At 34.6% G+C, this 12,547-nt stretch overlaps 1 pseudogene; it reads left to right on the top strand.

Annotated features, from left to right (window-relative positions):
* Positions 1 to 5,887: 5,887 nt before the first annotated feature.
* Positions 5,888 to 6,752, top strand: LOC109682057 (HCLS1-associated protein X-1 pseudogene; annotated as a pseudogene).
* The last annotated feature ends 5,795 nt before the right edge of the window (positions 6,753 to 12,547 follow it).

Raw genomic sequence — 12,547 nt, forward strand, 5'->3', positions numbered from 1 at the left:
CCAGGCTCAGAAGACCAAAAATCATATGTTCTCCCTCATATGCGGACTTTAGATCTAGAGCAAATACAGCAATGTGGTTGGACTTGGGTTGCATGCTATGGGGAGAGCAGATATGGGGATAGGAAGGAAACACAAAAAATGAAAGCGTTTGATGTCCCCACTGCAGAGGAGCTAATACAAAAACCTTAAAGCAACAGAGGTCAATATTGGAAGGGGATCAGGAACTAGTGAAAAGGTCAGGTAGAGGTGAATCAACTTGAGTTGTAACACATTTGTACATGGAAGCGATGCTAAGAATCTCTCTGTATAGCTATCCTTATCTCAAGTAGCAAAACCACTTTGTCTTTCTCATTATTGCTTATGTCTTTTCTTCAACAAAATTAGAGATAAGGGTAGAACAGTTTCTGCCTGGAAGCAAGGTGGGGGGAGAGTGAGGGGGTGGGGGCAGGGGCGAGGAATGGCCCAAACAATATATGCACATGTGAATAAATGAATAACAATTTTTTAAAAAAAGAAGGGGACTAAGGTAGAAAGGAGAAAAATCGAGGGGATGAACGAATTCAGATTATAATACATATGTACATGGAAATGTCACAACAAAATTCCCTGTATAGCTATTTTATACAAACGAAAATATCTTTTTTTCAAAAACAGAGGACAGGAAGGTAAAACAGGACTTGTCTTGACATTGGTACCAGTATGAGGGGGAAGATATAAGGAAAGAGTGTAGGAGGATAAATATGGTGGAAATATGTACTCATGTGTGAAAATGAAAAAAATGAGACCTATTCAAACTACTCCAGGAGTGTGGAGAGGAGAGATAAAGGAGAATGATGGAGGGGTGAATTCAACTATGATACACTATAAGAACTTTTATAAATGTGACAGTGTATCCTCAGTACAACAATAATAACGTAAAAAAATTTAGATGAAGCCAGTCACTTTGATGCATGCCTATAATCTCAGGTATGGAAGCTGAAGCAGGAAGGTTGTGAATTTAAGGACAGTGTGGGCTACATAGGGGCTCTCTTTCTCAAAAAGTAAAAAAGATTTTAGATGTTTTCTCAAATCAAGTCAATTTAAATGTGTGTTGCATGAAATGATTGTAGGTAGTCAATATGAGATGTTATTAAATAAGTGTGACAGCAATTTTATAGACATATAAAATGTTATGTATTATTATGATAGCAACCAAAGGCTAGTCTAGTGCACTACTCTAAGGGCCTTATGTATAGTAACAGGTTTTATTTAGTTCTCATAAAATAATGAATTAAATATCACCATTTTCCTCTTTTCAATACATAAAAGTATTCAGTGAAGACAAAAAAAATTGCACTGTAAAACCAGCAAAAAACAAGATTACCTATGGTTAAATAAGACCCAGTGCACTTTGGCCTCTTTTTCACAGTAATACTGAAACAATGCATTTTTGATTCCTGTAGCATCAGTGCATCTCTTCAAGAGGCATATAATGGTCATTAAAACTCCATTTCGTTTTTATCTCTACATTTTAAAAGTATCCTTTACAAGAGAAAAGTAGAAAAGAATGTAGTGTCTTTGAAGGTGGTACACACTAATGGATGACTGGATCTTATTGGAGGCATAATTGATTCCTTCGTAACTCTTATCCTTCCAGATTTAGTTTAAATGCCATTTTCTCCAGAAGCTTCTAGGCTCTTCAGTTATTAGGTACCCCGTAGATATATGCTCTGAGAACATCTATTTCCTTGCTTAACCGTTCACACTATGGATGGCTAACTTATTCCATAAGGATAGGACCACGTTTACTTGGTGAAACTCTGTCTAAATGCTTGCATTTAGAATGCTCTAAAACAGTTAGTCACTTGAGATCTTATCCCACTAGAATGTACACTTCTTGTCTTATTCTTCTTTTCCCTCTAATCTCCAGACCATCTCGTAGAGTATTCTTAATTCTGTTAAAAAAATCAGAAGGGATCCAGGCACCAGTGGTTCGTGCTTATAAACCTAGCTACTGGGGAGGCTGAGATCAGGAGGATTATAGGTCCATGCCAGCCCAGGCGAAAAAGTTTGCATGATCCCCATGTCAATGGAGAAAAGCTGGGCATGGTGGCATGTATCTGCCATCCCAGAGCCAGCTTCCTAGCTTAGAATAGAAATATTGTGTTCTAGGCCGGCTTTGGAAAAAAGTGAACCTGGATATCCATTATAACCAGAGTAAAAAGGACGGGATGTGTGACTCAAATGGTAGAGTACCTGCCTTGCCAAACACAAAGCCTTGAGTTCAAATACCAGTACTTCCTCATCCCCCTCAAAAACAAAACAAAACAAAACAAAAAAAAAGAAAGGGAGTAAATAAATCATAAACTTTCACATGTGGACACTACCCTGTCTCTGTGACAGCCACTGTGACAGCCCCCCATCCTTGAAACCACATCACTTCTAAGCAATTTGTTTTCACTGTATCAGATTTACCAAGGGATTAACCATGGTAAGAACTCTACTATTACTGTCAGCATTTTACATTTCATTTTGTAAGTCCATTGCTTCAGAGTTTCCTCTTTAGTATTTACCTCCAAATAAAGTAAATTGTCACTCAGTGGCCTGTGCAACTTGGAGATTGATTGGGTAGCTACTGACTATTAAAATCTGGTCATATGGAGGTGAATAAAGAAGTGTAGTTCAGGCTTGCTGCAAAGTCATTCAGCAAAGAATTAAATAGAAAAATAGGCACAAATTTCTTTGTTTCTATTTAGCAAGGGCAAAATAGAAGAGTTGTTTTGCACTTCTTTTCTCTACTTTCTTCTTTTTCTCCCTTGAACTTGCTTTAATCAAACTTTTATTCATATTGCTCCAATTAAAGAGCTATTGTCACGATCACTAACAAAATCTCACATAACCAAACTCAAAGGTCAATTCTCAGTCTACATTTCACCTGAATGTTTTGGTCTTCATACAAATAATTCCTGAACCACTTTTCCATCCTGATTCCAGGAGCACACTAAGACACTATGAACTGCATCTCTTTTGGCCCTCACTTGTTTATACCAGACCCATTTATCCAAATGCCTAGCTAACTTTTCCATTTAGATGATATGTCCAAAAGTTGAACTCATGGTTTTCCCTTCAAAGTGTATTCCTCTGCCACATTCCCCTGCAGCGGTATCTGATTCATCCTGCTACTTACGTCACAAACCTTGAACCTATTCTTAGCTCTTCTCATTTTTTCATATATCCTTGTCCAGACAATCCTTTAGGCTTATCTGCAAAATGTTTTTGAATATAATATTTCATCATCATCTCTTCTAAATTCCTTGGTCCTAGACAACTTCAAGTTCTTTCGAACTACTGCAATCTCTTCTCACTGGTTTTACCTGCCCTCTATCCACTACCTACCTCCATATAACTAGTATGTTCTCATAGCAACTTGAGTGATTATTTAAAAGTACAAATCACATTTCATTCTCTGACTAAAAAATCTTCCCATGGTAAGGTTTTATATAATGAATAGATGAAGAAAATGATAGAATGCTAGACATTGTGGCAATGAAATGTAATTATATTTGAAGTACCAAAGACAGCATAAGTGCCTCCACTTAACAAATCTATTTTGAGTACTTATAACGTGCCTGATATTGTGCTGAATACTTGGGATATAAAGATGAGTTAAAGAACAATTCCTGTTTTCAAACTTCTCATGTATTCCAAAGTGATAAACATTCCTACATGTCAGCCACCCAAGAACCAGGGATATAGTTGCTTCTACTGGGATTTCTTACACTGGCCTTGCAGTTTTGTTCATACTGGGCTCATGTATTTTTATAATAGTTTGATTAACCCACAATAAACTTGCAGAAAATAAGATATTTTATTTTGTCCCCAAATGAAAGTAATACCATTTGGGGTTATAAATTTTGGGACTGCATTCATGGTAGCAGTAATGTCTGAAAACAAACCACAGCAGCTGGATCATTATCTGAGTTGTTTTAACAGTTCAACCTTGAAATTGATTCATTCATAATAATAATATTTTAGAAATAATTTCATCCACATTACTGACTAATCAATTCACTTTGCTATTATTATAAAGTTAATAAACATCAGGGTCTTTATCTAGAACAGAGTTAAAGTTTCATGTTTTATTGTGGCATATTTCATATTATGTTACAAAGCCTCAGCGTAATACGTATGTGAAGATGGTTTACATGAGGGGCTTACCTTCTAACCGTATTAAAGTGGGAATTACATGTGCTGCTTTATAGAGAAACAGCAGGAAGACAGGAACTAGAGAGACAGGAGGAAACTGGAAATAAGGGGTGGTATTTAAAATCTTCCCAGGCTCCCTAGGTTCAAAGCCCTTTGTAAGGTTCCTGTCAGTAGCCTAGCACAGGAAGTCATGATGAGTCAGAACATAAAAATTCAGAAAAATAAGCTGGACATGCTGCTACATGCCTGTAATCCCAACACTCAGGAGGGTGAGGAAGGAGGATCTTGAGTTCAAAGTCAACTTGAGCTGCAGTAAGTTCTAAGAAAGCCTGAGCTACATAGTGAAACCCTTTCTCAAAAAATCAGAAAACAAAACAATACCAATCAAAAAATTCAAACAAATAGAGCACACTAGAACAAATGAAGAAAGGAGTCTGTATTTTTGAAACACACACTATCTTCACATCTTACGCAGTAAATATTCTATATATACCTTACTAGAATGTAAAAACGTCAGTCCTCCAAGTGACCAGTTCAGTTTCTGAGAGTAGAAGCTAGTGGGTTACGTAAAGAACTAATGCCAAATTACCTTGGTTTGAATAAGGACCTGGGAACAGAAGTACAGGAAAAAATTGACAGTCCTAACCTGAGCTACAGCTGAATTGATTACATTTTATGTATTGTGTTTTCAAGAACTATCTATGTTTTTAGGTTCCATTATCCCCTCAAATATCACAGCCATTATTTAACCCTAAGTCCAAAGCTAACCAGTAAGGGGAAACAGTATGGTGAAGACCCAAGAACTAAGAGAAGGAAAAGGTTTGTGATACTTCTCTTTCATTATTTCTTTTGACTTATTAATAAAGTATAGAGAAAAATTGTCTCATCTCTGTTTATTCTACAGCTCCGGCCGATTAGGAATGTGGTTTTAAGCAAACTATTAATTTTAACACAATTATATTTCAATGAGGCATTTTTGATTTCCTATGGAGTTTATTACAGTGGGGGGTTTACTTGAATTAAAAATAGTTTTGTGGCAACATTTGTCGCACTTTATAATAGACTAAATTATATGATAGGATACAAACAGTGAGAAAGATCTTAAAAGTAGTTTATCCACTCTGTGTTTGAATCACTTTTACAAATACCTTTGTCACATAATCACCCATTCTTGTACTTGAACACGTTGGTAATGGTGACTCACTTGAAACACAGTTCTTTTCATCTTCTTTGAAACTCTGAACTTTACAAAATTCTTTCTTAAACTGAACCAAAATTTACATGGACCTTTCACCCAGAGTCGTACCTCATTAGGTTAGCAGAAGAAGGGTTAACGTTGCCCCAGGTATTTTATGTAACACTTTTCTTTCTTCTCTTCCTCTGTTTCTTTCTCCAGTTTTCCATTTTTTGTTTTATATGGCTTTTGAGGTAAAGAGAAAAACAAAATTGAAAATTTAGACTGTTTAGAAGGGAATGGTAAGAATAGTTGGATTTCAAAGGCTATAAACCCTTAAGTATTACTCAAGAAAAAACATCTATATTGATATAATTAAAATACAGGTTGAAAATAAATTTGTTAGGGTCCCTTGGTGTGAATGGGCGTGGAAGGAGTTCAAAGGTTCGATTCTCACTACAGGAATGAGCCTTTTAGACTTCTTTCGGTCTTTTTCACAGTTTTTGGACCTGGGAGCCACAGAGAGATGCCTTTTTTGGAGGAATGGCTAGAGATGAAGATGAAGATGATGAGGAAGTGGAAGGAGGATCCACATGAGAGCCCAAGGTTTAATGGTTCCCAGTTCCCAGACGAATTTGGCTTCAGCTTCAGCCTAGGAGGAAGGATGCGTTTCCACAATAAATTCGGTTTTGATGACCTAGTATGGGATTTTGATACCATCTTCAGCGAGATAGGGGCCTGGATCCTGCCTTCCCATCCTCCTGAAATTCCAGGTCCTGAGGCAGAGGGACTTGGTGAGAGACTGTGGGAGGGGTAGACATTTTGGGACTCAATGCTGAAATACCCTGATAGTCACCAGCCCTGGATTTTGGCGGGGTGGGGGGATGGTCTTGGAGAGTGATGCAAGATCTGAATCCCCAAAACCAACATCAGACTGGGGGATCCCAGAGACCCTTTCATAGTTTTTATGATATATGGCTTGTGACGCCCCATCCTAGAGCCAGAGAGGACAATGATGTTGATTCCCAGGTTTCCTAGGAAGGTCTCGGTCCAGTTCCACAGCTCCAGCCCAAATCCTACTTCAAGAGTGTCTCTGTGACCAAGATCATTAAACCACATGGAATAGTGGAGGAGCTCCTGACTGCAGTGGACAGTGAGGGCCGAAGGGAGACCACAGGAACTCGTTAAGAAGCAGATGGCAGTCCTAGAGGTTATTCCAGAATCACCAAGACCTCCAGCCCTGGATGCTGCCTTTTCCATCCTGGATTTATTCCTGGGATGTTGTTTCGGTCCCAGTAGCTTTGTAAACCATCAGAAGCATCAGGTCCTCTCTCTACTGCCCACTATCAATAAGCTTAGCGTCTTCTGTCACCTCAGGGGCTTGGGTGTGTGAAACAGTGAATTGGGGGTATGGTAGTCTGTCACTCACTCAAACTGACCAATAAAACCTTTATGCTTTAAAAAAAAATGAGTTAGATATGTGTCTCAACAAACTAAGTAAAGTCCCTACTAAAAAACTCATGTAGAAGACAAAAATCAATGAAGATAGAATTAAATATTGATGAAATTTTTAAAAAGTGAATATTAAGTTTGATCAATAAATACTTAACTCTTAAAAAAAGATACAATACAGTACAGAAACTTTGTTCAGAGTTCAGTGGTTCATTCCCACATTCCTAGGTACTTGGGAGGTGGAGATTGGGGATCACAGTTTGAGTCCAGCCTGTGTGAAAAGTTCGCAAGACCCCGTCTCAAAAATAACCAAAGCAAAAGGAATGGGTAGAGTGGTTGCTTTTCAAGCACAGGAAACTGGGTTCAAATCCCCAGTATGGACACACAAAAAAGAAACTTTTTAAAATTTCCTATAAGATAGAGTATATGAGATGAAAAACACACAAAAAAGATTAATTAGGATGAGGAAAAGAACAAAACTAAAGATAAATATTAAAGTTAGGGATGATTTTAAATTTAAATTAAACTTATTTTTTAAACTATTACATAAAAACAAAAATTGTGCATATTGATGAAGTACTATATGATGTCTTGATAAATGTATGCGTTGTGTAATGTTTAAATCAGGTTACACATATCTATCAAATCTCTCAGATATAAAAGAAAAAAAAAATCTATCAAATGAACATATGTATCTCCTTAAATATTTTAAATTTCCTTGTGGTAGAAACATTCAAAATCCTGTCTTCTAGCTTTTCAAAAATATATAGTACATTATTGTTATCTATAGTCATCCTAATTTGCAATAGCACATCAGAACTTCTTACGCTTATCTAACTATAACTTACTACCCATTGGTCAACCTTTCTTCATCCCTTCCTCCCCTACTATTTTTCAATGTCTGGTAAGCACCATTCTCTCAACTTCTATGAGATCATTTTTTTTATATTACGCATATGAGTAAGATCATGTAGTACTTATCTATCTATGGTTGGCTTATTTCACTTAAGAAAATGATTTCCAGTTCCATATATGTTGTTGCAAATGACAACATTTCTATCTTTTTTATGATTCAGTAGTATTTCATTATGTGCATGTTTCACATTTACTTTGTCCATTCAGTAGCTGATAGACATTTTAGGTTGTTTTCATCACTTGCCTATTGTGAACAGTGCTACAATGAACATGGGAGTGCAGATGTTTCTTCAACACACTGATTTCCTTTCCATTGGATATATCCCCAGTAGTGGGATTGCTGGATCACATGGTTGTTATATCAATTTTTGGAGGAACATCTTACTTTTTTCTCCTATAATGGCTGTACTAGTATAATTTCCACCAGCAATGTACAAGGGTTCCCTTCTCTCAGCTCTTGTTATTGTGTGTCTTTTTGATAATAGCCATACTTACTACAGTGAGGTGGTGTCTCACTGGGGTTTTGATTTGCATTAGTCTGATGATTAGTGATGTTTAACAGCTTTTCATATGCCTGTTGGCCATTTGTCTCTTTTTGAGAAATGTTTGTTTAGAGCTATTGCCCATTTTTAAATTGGGTTATTTGTTTTTTGGTTTTGAGTTTTATGGAGCACTTTGTGTATTTTGAATATTATTCCTTGTTAAATGTATAGTTCAAAAATATTTTCTCTCATTCCATAGCCTGTATTTTCACTCTGTTCATTTCTTCTGCCTTACAGGACCTTTTAGTTCCACATCCCATTTCTCTATTTTTGCTTTTGTTTCCTTTGCTTTTGGAGTTGTGTTCAAAAAAATCCTTTCCTGTTCCAATGTCCTGAAGCATACATTACTAGTATGCAAAACATGATGAAGTAGGCATTTTCTTAGGAAAATATAAACAAATAAGAGTTGGCAGGTAATATGAATAGATGCGCAATTATAGAAAAGTTAAAAATTAAAGTCTAATTTCTAAATAAAGACAGAAATTCATAAATTCTACCTAACCATCAGATTAGCGATAAGTGCTATATTATTTAAGTTCTAAATACTTAGAAGAGCACAGGAAATATGAGAAACTGGCTAGCATAGTCTATGTGCACAATGCAATCCTGTACAAGGTCTGGATAAAGATAGCACAATTAAAGATTACCATTGCTTATTATTACAGATGCAAAATACTAAATAAAATACTGGTCATTAATTAAATGCAACAGTATACTAAGGGAAGTATAAATTATAAGCAAGTAGAATATATTTCTACAAGATTGCTCAACACATGAAATAAATTAAACTATCCAGGCAACCAGGATAAGGAATGCCAAAATTATAGGGTAAAAGGAAGCACATATTCATCCTAAGAATTCTTCTTGATTCTTTAGCATAGCAACCTTCAAACCAAAAGCAAATATTATACTTTAATGAAATGAGTCATTAAGTCATTCCTTTAAATTAAATAAGAGGGGAAGAAAAGAAACTGAATGGTTGAGCATTCTTTTTGTTTCTTTTTTTTAAAGGAGGGTAAGACATTTCAATACAAAGAAAGCACATGGAAAAGAATAATGAATTGTAAAGTTTAAATATTAGAAAGAAAGAGTCCAAACTGTTATTTAAGATGATGTATAACTAATAATAATCTAAAGAATGAAGGATTGTGGAAGATATATTTGGATTAGAGTTAGAATAAGAATTAGGAAATTGTGTAAGGATGTTGATAAAAGTCATAAGATAAATATATATACTGATAATAGCCTAATTAGGTTAGTTATATAATAATAGTCATAAATACCAAATGATACATCAGCAAAACTCATAAACTATCAAGTAGTAACCTACAAAATTATACAGTAATGATGAGAAGGATACATTATAACATTAAATACATTGTTACCAATCCAGTCATTTATCTTTATCAGTTGTGAATCCTTGGACAAGTTACTTGATCTTCCTGTGTCATTTGATTTTATGTAAACATGTATAAAAATAGTACAACTTAGGCTTGTATAGAAATAAAAGAGTATATATGCACACATAAGTGTATACATATACATACATATGAGTGTAAATGTGACTGGATTGACATATACCACTGATAATTTATTGAAAAGTATTATTTTTATTATTGTTATTTTTAAAAGACTGGATAGCTTTACCTGAAATATAAAGGGAGAAATGTATAAATAATGAGACATTTTTCCCTTCTGGATTAGAATATTCAACATTTTAAATATATAAATTCAGCAAAATCCCAACTAATCTCCACAAAAGATACTTTCATAAAACATTTCAAAAGGTGATTGGGGCCAGGTGTGAATGTGCACGCCTATTGTTTCAATCGCTTGGGAGCTGAAGCTGGAGGATCAGTTTAGCCAGTGAGTTGGAGACCAACCTGGGCAAACAGATTCTGTGTCAAAAATCAACCAGCCAACCAACAGACCAAACAAAACAAACCAAAATCTCCAAACAAACAAAAGGTGGCTGTTTTAGCAAAACGTGGAAGGAAGTACAATCATAGGTGCTTATTTCAGAAGTCATTAAAATGACTTAATCAGAAAGATTCAGGTTAATAATCTTTCTGCATTAATATCCAAATGAACTTATGAAACAGAATAAGGGATTTGTAGAGAAAAAAATGTAAGTTAGTATATTATAAGAATTTCATTAAAATTAGCAGATGAAGCACATTCGAAACTGACACTGGGAATTTTAGATTTTGATTTGAAAAAGAATAATAGGTCCTTTATTCATATCCCACACAAAAATAAATTCAAAGTAGAATAAAGAGCTAAATGTAAAATAAAATAATAAACCCTCCAAAAGTAATAGTTTTGCAAACTGTACATAAAGTCCAACTATGTAAGACACAAAACTCAAAATACATAAGGCATAATTTATAGATATAAATAAACACAATTAAAATTTTCTTGTAAAAGATGAGTAGCAAACAGATCAGCAGGAAGCATTTTTCCAACATGGTTTATAGGCAAAGGTTTATTACCCATAATCTCCAAAGAGTACCTAGGAGTCACTAAGAAAAAAGAAGCCAGAATTTGATAATTGAGAATTTGCATAGACACAAATAATAGGATATGTCTAAAATATGAGAAGTTGTTTAACTTTGGTAGAAATCAAAGAATGTAAATTAAGTCAAATTTACAGATACACATTTTCTTCCATTGTTTTCATAAAGCTTATAAAGTTTTAAGATATTGATAAAGCATAGACTTGTATTTCTAAAATTTTATTCTGCAAAAACATTTCCATGTAGGGCCTAACGTTGTAAGGCACTTGTTTAGCATATGTGAGGCTCTGGGTTCCGTCCCCAGACTGCAAAAACAACAACAAAAATGCCAATGTGTATGTAAACCTTAGTGCTGAAAGGTAGTCGTTGCAGCATCAGTTACAGTAATCAAAAAGTTGGGCATGATATCAAGAACAATTAAATATTATTCTTCCATCTTTGAAAACTGATGCAGCTATGAAACTAATAAGAAAGATGGAGAGAGCTAATCAATAAGTAAAATTGTAGCAATGGGGAACTACAGGCTAGTAGGCACTTTGTGTTCACTAAAAGCTGGATATAAAGTGAAAGTGAATACAATAGCTGGAAGGATATTAATTAGTCTGACAAATATTTAATAAACACCTATATGTTCTATTTATTGTTCTAGGTGCTGAATTTATTGGTATGATGAGGCAGATAACCATGATATTTATTTATTTTTGTTTTTTTGAGATAGGGTATTGCTATGTAGCCCAGGCTGGCCTTGAACTTGTGTTCCTCCTGCCTCAGTCTCCTGAGTGCTTATGTTACAGTCATGTACCATCATGCCCAGCAGATAAGCACTATTAATTTATTTGCCTTTATGGTGATGGGTTGGAATATTGAAGAGGGATTTCCAAATATTATATTTTTTTAAGTTTTCTGGCCAGAATGCATTGATGTACTACTTTTATGAATTTAAAAGAAAGGTTTAAAAGAAGAGAAAAAGTAAATCCATTTATAATCCCTGTCCATTTGAAATTTAGCATTCTGTTGGTAGGTAGTTGAATTTGACTAATCTGATATTTACATATTTATATGATTTGAACTCCTGTTTGCTGATTTAGCTATTAGCAAGGACTAAAAGAGTGTTTACACAATTGAAATGAAAATTGCTAAAGGGATAAAATGATGTGTAAGTTGTAGATAACAATGTATCTGTACAACATCTTATAGTAGATAAACCACGAAGTGTCAAAATTAAAGTATTATAAAATTTTTAAAAAGTGCTAATATACACTGAAATATACAGGATTAAAAATATAGCTTGCTTTTACACAGAATGTAGAGAAATAATTTCAGACACATCCAGAAACCGCTCTATGAAAGGCTACATGAACTTTAGTAATTTTTGAAGAACTTTTTTACTTCCTTAGGTAGGGTATGAAAAGCTGGCAAAAAGTATTTTGTGGGTGATAGTTTAATTTGAGAAGGAATAGCAAGCTCACACAAGTAATTTGAAATAAATCATTTTAAGCAGATGCATATTCATTCAAAATAAGCAATTATACTTGTGTTTATACAACATTTTTAATTTATCTAGTTTTCAGAATGATGTGCTCTACCACAGTAAGTAGAGTAAGTTTTATAGTCTTTATTCTGTAGAATATGGTATGAGAGAAAATAAGAACATTTCCCATGCTTTTCTGTTTTCTTTTGTAGTCATAATTAATATGAATTGTAGAATAAGAATGAATAGCTATCAAGGAATAGGAGAGGTCTTTTTATCTATATTGAATTTG

This window comes from Castor canadensis, chromosome 3 (assembly GCF_047511655.1).
Source record: "Castor canadensis chromosome 3, mCasCan1.hap1v2, whole genome shotgun sequence".
NCBI classification, from domain to species: Eukaryota; Metazoa; Chordata; class Mammalia; order Rodentia; family Castoridae; genus Castor; species Castor canadensis.